This window comes from Puma concolor, chromosome A1, assembly GCF_028749965.1.
Source record: "Puma concolor isolate L17-30 chromosome A1, mPumCon1.1.hap2, whole genome shotgun sequence".
NCBI lineage: Eukaryota > Metazoa > Chordata > Mammalia > Carnivora > Felidae > Puma > Puma concolor.
In genome coordinates this window covers 225,776,322-225,792,265 of record NC_141667.1, presented here as the reverse complement: position 1 = coordinate 225,792,265, position 15,944 = coordinate 225,776,322, and the positions used below count along the sequence as shown (strand labels likewise).

The 15,944-nt window shown below is 36.2% G+C and overlaps 1 protein-coding gene across 5 annotated transcripts in view; it reads right to left on the bottom strand.

Annotated features, from left to right (window-relative positions):
* TRPC4 (transient receptor potential cation channel subfamily C member 4) overlaps positions 1-15,944 on the bottom strand; it is a 209,693-nt gene that overhangs the window by 164,733 nt on the left and 29,016 nt on the right. The window contains exons 2-3 of one of the 5 annotated variants that reach the window (XM_086713205.1): positions 2,208-2,436; positions 1,988-2,100 (exon numbers count right to left, since the gene is read on the bottom strand). The exons of 3 other annotated variants lie outside the window; for them this stretch is intronic. The gene's annotated coding sequence lies outside the window, so the exon portion shown is untranslated. The remainder of the gene's footprint in view (positions 1-1,987; positions 2,101-2,207; positions 2,437-15,944) is intronic. One more of the 5 variants, XM_086713212.1, reaches the window with a different exon arrangement.

Genomic DNA, 15,944 nt, shown 5'->3' with positions numbered 1-15,944 from the left:
CTTCCCACTTTCTCGTCTCTGCCTCTCAGTTAACCTGGTTCAGTTCACCATGGATGCAACCAAGAAAAGGTAGCATTATTTAGTCCTTTGCTCATTGTTAGAAGGTGCAGGAGGGTCAAAAATGTATCCTCCACCCTGAGAAGTTACTTTAATATAGAAAATCAAAGCAAACTACCTCATACCTTTTACACAGAGTTTTATTCAGGGTAACTTACCTACAGGGGCAATGGGTGAGCGGAAGATCCAGGGCCCTGCGTATGTAGGTATTCCCCCACCCCTAGTCTCCCCCAAGTCCAGACCTTAATCCCCAGCTTTTATGGAGTGAGGAGCGTGATGGTGAGGTCACAAGGTTGTTATCTAAAGTGGGGCCCTCTGTGCACCAGTGTGGAGAACAAGATGGAGGGCCAAAGATGGAATCTGTGTTAATAGCACTGCTACATTCATTTGAGATGTAGCAATGGTAAATAACTGAGGGTTTCACTCCCAATGTTAAATTGAGCCCAGAAGGTTAAAGCTCAGTAGGATTGTGCGGCATGCTAACTCTTACTTCCTTCACTATATGGAGAGTAGTTCAGATTGAGTATTTAACATTCTAAAAGCACTCTACAGTTAACAGAAAAGTAGAAGGTGTAAATATTGTAAAATGCAATCTCTTCCTTTTGTCTTGAACTTTAAAATCTTTTACTCAATCTTTTCATGTCCTTAGAATTAACTGAGTTTATTTCTACACTGAACTCAAACATCAGTTATGCAAATCAAAGGCAAATTAGGTTTTTTTTAAACTACATTGCTTAGAATACTCTTCATAAAGGTTCATTATGCACAAGGAATTTAGCATCTCTTAAATACCTCCAACAAGTATAGTAATTACCATAGCAACTTAAAAGATTAAATTTATTTGGCAAAGCAGTTTTTCCAGGTTATTTGGTTATTGTCCAAATTTGTGATAGATTTGCTGTCCGGAGAATTTTGTTATTCTATGCAGTTATTAATCCTATGACATTATGATCATTTTAATGATATAAAGCTATATTATGATTTCTAAATACTCATCCTAGAAGTTTATTTCTTTAGTATATTGGAATACTTAAGACTACACTTAAACCTGCTTTCTTTTTTAACGTTTATTTATTTTGGTGGGGGAGGGGCAGAGAGAGAGGGAGAGAGAGAATCCCAAGCAGGCTCAGTGCTGTCGGCACACAGCCGGACACAAGGCTTGATCCCATGAACTGTGAGATCATGACCTGACTGCTTAACTGACTGAGTCACCCAGGCACCCCTTAAAGGTGCTTTTATTAGCAGGCATGTTAACAATTTCTTTTAAATTCAATTAGCTCTATGCTTTGGATGTTTAACAGATATGATAGGATTATTTACATAAATGGCACAGCGTATTTTCTATCAAGTCTTCATTTAGCTTTCACTAAATAAAACAAGTTTTCTTTAAGTCAGTTCTCCTGTTATTCCAAAGGTTGGCATGAACTAATCACAAGTATTGATTAAGAAATGAGAACAAGCTATCAACTATTTCATCAAATCCCCCATTCCACTCTGGCTCCATTACAAACAGCTCTTGGGGCGCCTGGGTGGCTCAGTCAGTTAAGCATCTGACTTCAGCTCAGTCATGATCTCAGGTTCGTGAGTTCAAGCCCTGCATCAGGCTGTATGCTGACAGCTCAGAGCCTGGAGCCTGCTTCTGACTCTCTATCTCCTTCTCTCTCTGCCCCTCCCCAACCCATACTCTGTCTCTCTCTGTCTCTCAAAAATAAATAAAACATTAGAAAAACAAAAGTAAAAAAAAACAAACAAAAGAAAAAAAGAAAAGAAAAACAAACAGCTCTTAAATCTCTGCTAATTTTTTCTGCTTCTTGGGGAAGCAGAAATTTGAGGAAAATTGAGATCTACTCTGATTCTGATAGATATGATCCCACACCCCTTCTGGTAAAACAGTTAGTTTTGTAATCAGTTGCTGATTTATTAAACTTACCATGAAAGTGAAGATGGGGGTAAATATTTTAGATGTGAATTTTCCATTTCCCACTCCAAATTAGAATTCAAAAGTGTCATGATATTAAAAACTTTGTAGGCTCTCTGTATGCACTGGTGGAACATTTAGATGAGAAGTGAAAAAATATTTCCATCAATCAAATATTTTTGCCTACATAGTATCAGAAATTGGAATATCTATAAATATTTGCTTTTCTTACTTTGAGCCAGATGTTTGACACATTACAGTTACAGCTCTCTGCCGCTGAAACCTTCTGTCACTTAATCTCACATTGGCCACTTCTCCCAGAGACTTAGTCTCTTTATCAGTCGAGGCAGAGAATGACACCCATGCAGGGTTGTTAGTATACAAATGTATAGTACGATGTAAAAAAGCGTCTGATACACAGGTATTGATGGTGATTATATTTAGTTTCACTGAATTTTCACCTGGAAAATTGCTAGATGTGAGCTCATGAAAAAAAAAATTGTCCTTTTTTTTTTTGTTTAAATTGAGCTTAAATTTTCCTAAATTAAGACAAAGGTAAATGGCACATTTATTCCATGAGATACATAATAGAAATGCAATGATCTGTCTATAGTCTTATTTTTTAATGCAAGAAATATTTATTAATTTTATAAAATTAGTTCTCAGACTAGTAGAGAGATATTGATTAGCTAGGTTCAGAGTTTACGAGAGAACCAATTTCTAATAATCTACCATCATCCCATGCATTTAATATTTACCTGTCAGCTTCAGTTTTATAAGGTTGGGAAAGAATAACTGTGTCTCATAAAATTAATGAGGATATGAATGAATTACTTTTACTTGAGGTATTCTCCAAGATGCAACATACTTAGCTAGGTAGATGGGTTTAAGAGCTGTTAAGATAAAATATATACATTTGTAAACAAATTAATTTTTACCAATTATTTAATTTTTAATAAAAACGGAACTAACAGAACACCAAATAAGAGTAATTTTCATATTATGAACCAGTGTAAATGAGAAAGTTATGATACAATATTTGATACTTTAAACTTTGTGGCATAAATTAATATGAATTTCATAAATCTATATTTTGAATCAATAGTCCCACAAGAAGAGTATTTCTCTTCTATATAAAGGCTTGATTTTTTAAGCAAAAAATCAGTCAAATCTTTTAAAGAAAATAAAATTTTCAATATTTCAAATTTATGAAGAGTAATCTACTAATAAATCATATATACAATAGTAAGCAATTGATTTCACACACTGCAACTGATCAAGCATTTCACCATCTTTCTTTTGACAGGAAATATTTGGAAGAACATCTGTCTAAGCTTAAAGTCAGTCCAAATCTTATCTGTTTTGTAAGGAGGGAATATGCTCCAAATGTAAACATATTTATTGTTACTACGGAATATAACAAAATTTTTTCTAAAACTGTTTTTACTAGACAAGGAAGATACCTCCATAATGGCAATATTTTAAAAATTGGGTGTTCTCCCTTTAGCAGAAGATCTATGTAAGCTACCTTGAAAGATAGTATAAAATTGTTCACAAAATAGCCAGAATAAATGAAAAGATCATAGTAGATAGATATTCCACTACATCATCCTTCATTCCACTCTAGTTGAACGACAACTGGGAACCATAGTTGTGCAGATCCTTTACACTGGATTTGTAAGACATTCACTTACATTTATAAAATTAAAGTATGGCTTAATTATGGCCTCTGGTAAGTTAAGAAAAAGAAGACATGAATCTTTTATTCCAATATCCCATTATTGAATACAATAATAAAGTCAGATACTTAGAACAATTAGTTATTTATTCTCTCATTTATTCATCCATGGAAACTTTATTGAACCTCTACTATCTTTGGGCACTAAACTGAGAATTAAAAAACATAAAGACATGACTGAATGGAAGAAGATATTTGCAAATAACATATCTGATAAGAGGCTAGTATCCAAAATATATAAAGAACTTATTCAACTCAACACCAAAAAAATGCCATAAATAATCCAATTAAAAATGGGCAGAAGGGGTCCTTGGGTGGCTCAGTTGGTTAAGCATCTGACTTTGGCTCAGGTAATGATCTTGCACTCTTTGTGAGTTCAAGCCCTGTGTCTCAGGCTCTGTGCTGACAGCTCAGAGCCTGGAGGCTGCTTTATATTCTGTGTCTCCCTCTCTCTCTGCCCCTTCCTCCCTACCTCTCAAAAGTAAATAAACATTAAAAATAATTTTTTTAATGGGCAGAAGACATGAACAGATATGTTTCCAAAGAAGACATCCATATGGCCAACAGACATATGAAAAATGCTCAACATCATTGATCATCAGGGAAATGCAAATAACCACAGTTATCACCTCACATCTCCCAGAATGGCCAAAATCAAAATCACAAAAAACAAGTGTTGACAAGGATGTGAAGAAAAAGGAACACTTGTGCACTGTTGGTGGGAATGCAAAGTGGTGCAGTCACTGTTAAAAACAGTATGGAGGTCCCTGAAAAAGTTAAAAATAGAATTACCATATGATCCAATAATTCCACTACTGGCTATTTACCCAAAGAATATGAAAACACTAATTCAACAAGACATATGCACCCCTGTGTTTATTATAGCGTTATTTACAACAGCCAAATTATAAAAGCAGCCCGAATGTCCGTTGATAGACAAACGGATAAAGAATAGTAACACACAGACACACAGACACACACACACCCTGGAATATTACTCATATTACTCAATAATAAAAGAATGAAATCTTGCCATTTGTAACAATATCAATGGAGCTACAGAGTATAATGTTAAGTAAAATATGAGAAAGACAAATACCATATGATTTCACTCAAATGTGTAATTTAAGAAGCAAAACAAATGAACAAAGGTAGAGAGAAACTATAGAGAACAAACTGATGGTTACCAGAAGGTAAGTGGGGGGATGGGTGAAACAGATGAAGAGAATTAAGAGTGTACTTACCATGAAGAGGACTGAGTAATGTATGGAATTATTGAATCACTATATTGTACACCTGAAACTAATATAACACTGTGTGGTCACTAAACCAAAATTAAAATTAAAAAATACACATGTACATATGAAAATATGGTTCTTCCTTTTAGGAAGCTTATATTTTTAGATGATGAGAAAGCTACATAAATTATCAGGTATAATATGATGAGTGCAAAAATATATTTAGAAAGACTTACAGATACTTGGAAAGCATCACATAAAGGCAATATTTGTGATTTTTTTAAGTTTATTTATTTAGTTTGAGAGAGAGAGAGAGAGGGAGAGAGAGAGAGAGGGCAGGGGAGGGGAAGAGAGAGAGGTAGATAATGACCTGAAGCGAAATCAAGAGACGGACACTTAAATGACTGAGCCAGTGAGGCACCCCAGAAAGGTAATATTTGGACTACATTTTGAAGGATAAAAAATGTGTCAGGTACGGGACAAAAAAATTCATTTTTGGAAGATGGAAACAGTGCAAGGATGGAATCATAAAAACCCCACGTATACTTAGAGGAAGTAATTTGGCTAGATGGAGTTCTGGAATGACATATAAATCAAAGAAGATAATTCTATGGCAATGTAATTTTTTATTATAAAGTACATTAATTAATTCATTTAAAAAGCTATTGAATGCCTAATCTATGCTAGGAACTGGATTTAAAACACTCCCACTATTTTCTTTTTAATTTTGAAATAATTTTAGATTTACAGGAATTGCAAAGACGGTACAGAGAGTTCCTCCAAAGTTAATGTCTTACATGAGCATGATCTTCTACCAAAAATAAGAAATTGATGTTGGCAAAATACTGTTAACTTGTTGACAGACTTGATTATGATTTTACCTTTTTTCCCCCTCTCATATCTTACTTTCTTCTGGGATCCATCTCGTACACTGCACTTAGTCACCATGTCTCCCTAATCCCATCTGTATCAGTCTCTCCATTTTTCCTCGACTTTCATGACCTTGACACTTTTGAAGATTACTGGTCAGGTGTTTTGTAGAATGTCCCTCAATTTGAGTTTGTCTGCTTTTCCTCACGATTAAACTGATATTACAGAACATGGGGAAAAGATGCCACAGAAGTGATGTGGCCATCTCATGGTGTCACTGCACAATATGAACACGACTTATTACTGACAATGTTAACCTTGATCACTCCATGAGGTCATGGCTGCCAACTTTCTACGCTCTTCTATTTGACAGAAGTGAATCAATAGTCCGACTCATGTTCAAGGTGAAGGGAATTAAGCTTCACCTGCCGGGAGGATTATTAAAGAGTTTTTGGACATATGTTAAAACCACTATGACAATTAATAATATCTTGGGGAGATACTTTGAGGTAATGAAAATATCCTTTTCCCCCTTGAAGTCTTGCCTACTGATTTATTTCAGCATCCATCTGCAGATTCTGCCTGTGGCAATTATGAGTATGGCACTCTAATGGTGATTTTCTATTTCTCTCATTCCTTCCATATTTACTACTTGGAATTCTACTTTAAGGAAAGTTTATCCTTTCTACCCTTTTTTATTCATTCATTCAATTATTTATTTATATTGTCATGGATTTGTGGATATTTATTTTATTTTTGAGTTATAATACTATTGCCTATTTCTCTTGTTGCTCAAACTGTTTTAGCTTTGACCATGGGAAGCTCTGTCAGGCACCTGTGTTCTCTTGACATGCCTTTACTGTTTTAACTTATTCATTTGTTGAACACTTCCTTACTTTCTGACATGACACAATGCTCCAGGCTCATTTGTATTTTTCTAGTCCCAATCCTGGATATACCATTTTTCAAAAGTGCCCCAGATCCTTTTACTGGAGCGTGGTGTTTAAACATTACTCTCTGGATGCTAGGTGTGAATGCCGTTCCTAGGGTATCAGTGAGGTTCATTCTGGTCTTTCCCTTTACTTATTTTAACTTCTTTTTCTGACAATAAGAAACCTGGCTCTCAGGGCACCTGGGTGGCTCAGTCTGTTAAGCGTCACACTCTTGATATTGACTCAGGTCATGATCTCACAGTTCGTGGGATTGAGCCCGGCGAAGGGCTCTGTGCTGACAGCATGGGGCCTGCTTGGGATCTTTCTCCCCCCTCTTTTTCTCCCTTCCCAGGTCATGATCTCACATGTTTTCTCTCTCAAAATAAACAATAAATATTAAAAAAAGAAACCTGGCTCAATATTTCTACAAAATATTAACTTATTCATTGAACCTCAGTCCACACATAAAATAGTGTCAGTATACTAGACCATACCCCTGTGAGAAAAATATTACCAACCAGAGCACAGAGTTTTTGCATGATTCTTTGTGTCTGAGCCTGGTAATAGCTAGACAAAACATCATTTTCCAATGTTATTTAGGTTATTTCCATTCTTCCCCATCACTCCTTTTTTTTTTTAATTTCCACAATTCAAAGGAGATCGAGTATTAACAAATTATTGTGTGAGACAAAAGATGTAAAGTTCATGCTAGATCCCTTAAAGCAAAGGGAAGAACCCTTGCTTGTGTTAATAATGGTGAAGAAACATCCCCTAACTTAAACATGACATGTCAATATTATTGAGTATCCTGATGTATGGAAACCAATTAATATTTGTCATAAAGTAAACATCATTAAATTGGCATTGGTAAAATAAAACATTTATGCATTCAAAGAGTATTACTGAGACTTTAATATATATTTGGCAATGCACTAGTGAAGTTTAAGAAGATATGATGTAGTCCTTCCTTAAAAGAAGTATCTGTATCCGAGTCAGTGCTGTTCTAAGGACACACATAAAAAGAAGTGGCTGTGAGGTGCCATGCAGTAGTCATGGAATACTTATTAAATCTGTAACCTGTTACAGCCTAAAGAGACCTTTAAGTGTGTAATACAGAAAGCAGTGTCAACAATTTTCACACACTGGGGTTCTGTTTTCAGGGTGGATTCTTTGGAAATCATTCTCATCCTGCCAAAGATCAGAAACCACTAAAATCTTCTCAACAAATGTCAGAGGAAAATAATGGTCACAATATTCACACAGCAAACAGATAAAGTAAAGAGACCAAGAATCTGGGAAACATAGAAGTTAAGTATTTTGTAGAAAATGTACTGGGAGCTCCAACATTACGCACCTCTGTTCAATAACAGTGGCTACAGGAATATAATTGTTCAACTTGGTTATCCCCAACTCAACTTCATCAACTTGGTTTTCACCACCTGAATTTCAAGCATCCCCTATTCTTGCAAGAATTTCCAGACCCTCCATACTCCCGGTAATGTCAGGTTCAGGAAGATTTTTCATTTCCATTCCCTGCTGCTGGACTCTCATACTTCTCTTAGCAAATAGATTCTCTAGACATTTAAAACTTCCATTGTATTCCTTGATTTTCTATCTTTTTCTCCCAACATACCTTAATACATTCTCCTTAACAGCAGGGACAGCTTTGTTTTGTCAAGCAAATGAATCAATACTGTGCACTTGAGCTATAGCCAAGAGCAGGTGGAGATGAAGTATTCTTACAATTTGCATCAGAAAATCTCTAGACAAAGAAGAGACTATTCTAAAGCAGAACTGTGTGGAACACTAAGGTGGATAAACAAATGATGATAAGTAAATTGTCAAAAGCAAATCTAAACTTCAGAAGAAATATTGTATTTGTTACATGTATTAAAGACTTCCCCAATTTTTTGGTAAAAGTAATTGAATGTTTAAAAAAAGTACATATTTTATATTTTTATAGTTTTAAATATACAAATATGCTTATTACATATATAAGCTCATGCAATTCTTTTTCCAAAATATGAATGGTAATTCTCAACTCATCGTTTAAAAAAATCCAAACAAAAGAATCTCCTTCTTGCTGTATTAGGTGGACCCTCTCAGAAAATGATCATCAATTTGTAGAGCCCAACATGGGCCAAACATATAACTAGTTCCTCTTTACAAAGTCATATCTCACAAAGGCCTTTGCATCTCAGGAGCACATTATTATAGTATGCATCTAAGGTGCATATTATAGGAGCACATAAGAGGGAGAGATTAATATTTTTCCTTGTGAGGCTTACAAGAGCTTCATGGAAAAGGGCTAAGTGTGATTTTGACAAATAGAAAAATGTGGGAAAGAAATTCTGTACATAAAAAAAAGCTCTGCCATTTTATTGACAATTCATTTTTTTCATTCAGTACCTGTGTACTCCACAGTTAGTAGGTGAGACTATACAAAGTGCTGAGAATACTGGTGTAAGTCAGTCAGATCTGGCCACTGCCTTTCTGGAACATGTATCTCATGATGGGGAGATAGAACCAATTTAACAAGATAACCATGATGCTCATCAGGAAGTGCAGACCAATAAAACGGGTGACATGATACTTAGCATCTGTGTGACTACTTTAGTCCCATTACTGTGCTGGGGGAAGTTTACTGGGCTCTGAATGACGTGAGGAGTGTGCCTTGGGAAGATGAAAGGGAACAACAGCAGCTGTAGACGGAGGAAGTAAAGCCCGGCTCCAAGGCTGGAAGGAGCTTGGCTTGTTCCTTCCGGGTTCAGACTGAAGGTCAGTGTTGTGGGAGCACTGGGAGGATGATCTGAGATGTGTGCAGGAAGGCATTACCAAGGCCACCAAGATAGACATCTTGTTAACAATGGACTTCAAGATCTTCCAGCTAATTGAGAACTGTGATCTAGAACCACAAAATCAGAGCAGATACAGAATTGTCTGGAAGGTAAAATACAGATAGTAAGATTCTTGATGGTCTGGATATTTAAGAAATCCTTTAGGTACTAGGAAGTAAGGGCTGTACTGGAGCAAGGAACTGATTAGAAGCTTCCAGAGAAGAACTACAGTAAAGAAAAAAGAAAAAAAAAAAGCTGACATTCATTGGGTACTTGGTATGTTCTAGCCATCTGCCTTGTGATTAATACCCACCGTGCCATTTAATTCTCACAACTCTAAGAGGAAGACATATTGTTATTGTACTTTATAGAAGCACAGAGAGATTAAGTAGTTCCCTCAGGTTGCATAACTAGTAAGTGGTTAGAACCAGGGTATGAGCCCAGGTAGTCTGGCTCCACACCTCTACACTTTACTCCTGCATTGTTTAGCTTTCTAATACAAATTGAAAATAACTGTGAAAAATGAATATCTGTTCATATACATATATGCATATATATGTATATATATATGCATATATATATATATAGTTGATTTAGAAAAGGTCATCACCTGTATTAAGAAATATTTTCAACTAAAATACTTTTATGCTTTACTTATAGGTTACAACTCATTTTTAGATTTCTTCAAATTTCATTTTGTGCATCTATAATAACAATGAAATGCCTGAGGACTTTAAAAAGCACATGACGTAATATTTGGTGATTTGAAAAGAACTATAATAGGCAAAGTGAATAACAAATGCAGACATAATTCTAATATATACATAATGTTTTGTTCTTTCAAAATGCTTTCACATATATGAATTCTCCTAACAATCCCGGGAGAAATGATATCCATTTTTAAGAGGTGAGGAAACAAGTTTGGGAGTTAATGTGTTCAAATGACTTCACACATAAAGACACAAAAGATAATTAAGATATATCTGTAAGGGCATGCCTTAACAACTAAGACCTGTGTCAACAAACTGTAAGTGAAAAATTAATTATATAAAATTCTTTTTTAAATTTAATTTAATTTTTATTTAATTTTTATTTATTTATTTTAATGTGTATTTCTGAGAGAGAGAGAGCGGATGAGCAGGAGAAGGGCAGAGAGAGGGAGACACAGAATCAGAATCAGGGTCCAGGCTCCTAGCTGTCAGCACAGAGCCCAATGTGGGGATAAAAAATTTTAATTTTATTTTTAACTTTATTTTGGAGAGAGAGAGAGATAAAGAGAGAGAGAGAGAATGAACTGGGGAGAGAGGCAGAGGGAAAGAAAGAATCTTAAGCAGGTTCCATGCTTAGCATGGAACCTGACAGGGGCTCGAGCCCACAACCCTGGAATCATAACCTAAGCCAAAATCCAGAGGTGGACATTCAACCAACTGAGCCACCCACGTTCCCCTATATATAATTCTTAATTGTCAAAAATGCCTTGATAATCTCTAACTGTTGATATTTTATTTTTATATGGCATAGATTATTTTAAATATATCATAAATAGATCACAGAGTTTCAGACCTGGAAAGTCATATACTGATCTTCTTATCCAACTCCCTTAGAGAATACTCATGTGTGAAAGAATTCAGATTTCTAGCATAGCTGCTACTGAAAACATTTTATACAATTTTTATTATATGAGCTAATGAATACTGATTAGCACTTGTCCCATAGGCAGAAAATAATTGTCTTGGGGTCTGTATAACTCAATATTATAAACTCTAGCAATGCAAACATGCTATAAGCCACCTATTTCCATCAATGGCAAATTACACATCCACTTATACAATGAATTAAACATTCCTTTACAGCTGCTACCATGTTTTATATACACTTTGTCTCCTTTCAGTAAAACCTAGTGGAGAATTCTTGAGTTGAAGTTATTTATTGATTGATTGACTGATTGATTGACTGACTTCACAGCCAACACAGACCCCAATGTGGGGCTTGAATTCACAACCCTGAGATCCAGACCTGAGCTGAGATGAACAGTCTGTCGCTTAACTGACTGAGCCACTCAGGTGCCACTTTTTCCATTTAATAAGGATCCCTGTGTATAGAACACCACCAGCAGAAACAAGGTTCACTGACTGGTTGGAAAGGGACTTTTCTCTTGGTAGTATCTGACCCTGAGGTTTTGTTCCTTTGAAGGGTATGTTTTGTACTAGTTTGGAAGATTATGGTATTTTAGCTGGGACTCTGGATAACAGTAAAGAAAGTAGTCTGGATACTACTAAATACATCCAAAATTCTGAAACTCATAGCTTAAAATTTGCTGTCAAGGTTTTGCATTTTATATTTTATAATGAACATCTGATAACAAGTCAGAAGACCCAACCTAATGTCAATTCAAATGCCCAAAGAATGAATCTTTCCATCAGTCCCTATGTCCCTATGTGTAAAGTTCTTCTTGGTGTCCTTAACTCTGACAGATGCCACTGTTTAATTATTGAGAAATAGAAACATTTTTTTTTCTTGAAATCAAATTGAATGTACTTCTAAGTAAAATTGGGAAGAATCAGAAATGTCATTGAAACAAGGGTAAAGTAAGAATAAGATAAAACCAGAGAAAGAGCAAACGTAAACAGTGGAAATACGGAAGGGAAGTTTTGTAGAAAGACTCATGCCTTTATTGAGTTCGATGAGTTCAGTTATAACTGATGGAAATTTATCTGCACAAAAGTCCTTCTAAATAGAAAATATGGAAGGATTCTGGGAAGGTACCAGAGGACTCAATCATACACTGCTTGATATCAAACCATTAAGAATATGGAAACTCAGAGTTAACGAGTGTGCTTTTTCCTACACCTTCATCTCTGTACCGTAGGAATGTTTTACACAGTGTGATCTCCATATGTTAACTTCGATTTTAAAATAAATCAAAGGATAGCCTCACGAGATTACTGTATAGAACAACGTATTTATTGTGCTTAATTAAAGACAAAAGAAAAAATAAAATAAAACTGGGGGGAGGGGTTTTGTCATTGTTCCTAGAGATCTACTGGTGCTGCACCAAACCTGTATTGATACCAAAGGAGCTCAGATATCCATTTGCAAACATGTAGACTGGGCATTTAGAACACATATAATGAATAATTCCCTAAGCTACTGCAATGACATCTATACAACTGAAATATTCTTCCCCGCATCTCTATTAACATCTCAAGTCAGTGTACCTAACCTATGAAAGCTCTTGTGTGTGTGGATAAAAAGAGGATGACTTTAGGCTGAGTGGTCTTCAGAGTCAAAGTGTGAGGTCGACAAGATTAATTATACTCATTGCTTTCTTCCGATTTTACCTGATTAATCAGAGAGGGGCGGGGTAGTGTATGTTCTCCCACCAGTATGGAGTCTAAACATAAATGCCTGTGACTGCCTCTCACTCACTGCTCCATCAGGCTCTGGCCCCTTGGCCCCAGGCCCTTGGACTGCACCCTGCTAGCCTCTTCTGGCCCTGCAACATCAGGTGGAGCCAACACACTATTCTTATTCTTCAAGAGTACTAAAGTTTAAAATTTCCATTCCCAAAGAACCGTCTAATCCAAACTCCAACCTTAATAACATCCATGAAGAAAACTGCAGAAAATTGTTTAAATTGGTTTATAGAAAAAAATGATTTCTGGGGCGCCTGGGTGGCGCAGTCGGTTAAGCGTCTGACTTCAGCCAGGTCACGATCTCGCGGTCCGTGAGTTCGAGCCCCGCGTCAGGCTCTGGGCTGATTGGTCAGAGCCTGGAGCCTGTTTCCGATTCTGTGTCTCCCTCTCTCTCTGCCCCTCCCCCGTTCATGCTCTGTCTCTCTCTGTCCCAAAAATAAATAAACGTTGAAAAAAAAAATTAAAAAAAAAAAGAAAAAATAAATAAATAAATAAATAAAAGAAAAAATGATTTCTGGGGCACCTTATAAATTCAGGTTCTCTCTGAGAAAATTACAATGATTACATGTGCCAACTTCTTTCTCTGCCCTTTGTCCATATTTGATTAAGACTTCGAACTCAGCCATACACACTTCTCTCTCCATCTCCCTCGCTCTCTCTCTATACAGAGGTTGTTAATATGCTACAACAACTTCTCACTGGCTTCAAAACCCTTCCTTCCCGATTCCCATCAGTGCTCATACGTCTATAACTGCACAGCAATGTTACTGGCTCTTATGTAAACATTCCATTTGAGCATTTAGATTGGACACTGGCCAAAGCAAACAGTTCCCTAAAGTATGGATCTTTAAAAGGGTCACACTTACTTTTCAGCAAAATAACAACAACAACAACAACAATAAAAGTATTATTGCTCTAACTAGTTGAATATCAAGAACCCCACCTAATTATTCCTGTGTCATAATTATAATACATTTTAGTATCTTTTAAAAGAAAAACAAATGCATATAACACAATGTAAAACATTGCAAATTACCTGAGGACAAGACACCTGGGTCCCTCTTTCTCTGTCACACCCATCTTGCTACAGAAAAGGTTCTCTCTGAACCCACTATAAGTATAAAGGGATTAAATCAACTTACGGTAGCCCAAACCATGCCCGTTGCATTGCCATATCCAAAGAGAAATGCAAAGAGAGTTAAAAGTTTCTCCATCTTTCTAAGATAATTTATAAGCCCATTGCTCTCCTTTGTGTCCATTTTGTTTCTGAAATAAATGACCAACTGTTTTAAAACAGAAAAAAAGCACCTAGAGTAAGGTGACTCATTAAAGGCTTAAAAAGTCCTTTAAAAATCATATTTGAGATCTTCAATTAAATGATATAAATTTAAGTTTCAAATTTTTAAATTGCACATGTGCTTTTTACTTATTTTCAGAAGAAGACTCACACCTTTTTGGTCATAGGAGATGTCGTGGATCCTCTCATTACTGACCCCTTTCAGGCTGACGGGTGCTAAAAGACCTTGTTCCTCTCACATTTATCTCCTTTCTTCTTCTACTACTTACTTATAAGAACATTTCAAAGACTCTGTTCTCTTTCTTCAGAAGACAAAGGAAGAAATGAACATACCAATGAAGGAAATGATGTTCTATGAATTCAAAGCTGTGCTTCCAAATGATTATCTCAACGTTATGCTGAAAAGGTTCACCAAAACACCAAAAGTCCATGACCCTTTAAGAGATCTTTAATGAAACTGAAATGAAAATAAAAACATGGGCAGGCCCGTCTCAGTAATTACAGTAGTATTTGCTTTGTGAATCTTTGGGAGTGGGGGAAATGGCACCTGGTGCAATGGCTCTTGTAGGGAAAAGAAGCATGCTGCACATGACCAATTGCATAACTCTAGGGAGCTCATTCTCATCGTAGGAAAGAGTTTGGGGGAAGGACTTTGATGGCACTGTAATGAACCACCCATATCCCTCTTCAGTGAAGTCTTCGTTGCCTCATTTGCTAACAATTAAAGTGCAGAGGGGCGTCTGGGTGGCTCAGTGGGTTTCCAACTCTTGATTTTGGCTCAGGTCATGGTCTCACAGTTTGTGAGCAAGCTTAGCGTGGAGCCTGCTTGGGAAACTGTCTCTCTCTCTCTCTCTCTCAAAATAAACAAATAAACTGGAAAAAAAAAAACAATGCAAAGACTGTAAGATTAGACACAGAATACCAAACTATATGCTGCTGTTAAGAATATGCAATTTATCATAAAAGCCATTTATGAAAAGCCCACAGCTAACATCATCCTCAATGGGGAAAAACTGAGAGCTTTTCCCCTGAGATCAGGAACACGACAGGGATGCCCACTCTCACTGCTGTTGTTTAACATAGTGTTGGAAGTTCTAGCATCAGCAATCAGACAGCAAAAGGAAACCAAAGGCATCAAAATTGGCAAAGATGAAGTCACGCTTTTGCTTTTTGCAGATGACATGATATTATACATGGAAAATCCGATAGACTCCACCAAAAGTCTGCTAGAACTGATACATGAATTCAGCAAAGTGGCAGGATACAAAATCAATGTACAGAAATCAGTTGCATTCTTATACACTAACAATGAAGCAACAGAAAGACAAATAAAGAAACTGATCCCATTCACAATTGCACCAAGAAGCATAAAATACCTAGGAATAAATCTAACCAAAGATGTAAAAGATCTGTATGCTGAAAACTATAGAAAGCTTATGAAGGTAATTGAAGAGGATATAAAGAAATGGAAAGACATTCCCTGCTCATGGATTGGAAGAATAAATATTGTCAAAATGTCAATACTACCCAAAGCTATCTACACATTCAATGCAATCCCAATCAAAATTGCACCAGCATTCTTCTCGAAACTAGAACAAGCAATTCTAAAATTCATATGGAACCACAAAAGGCCCCGAATAG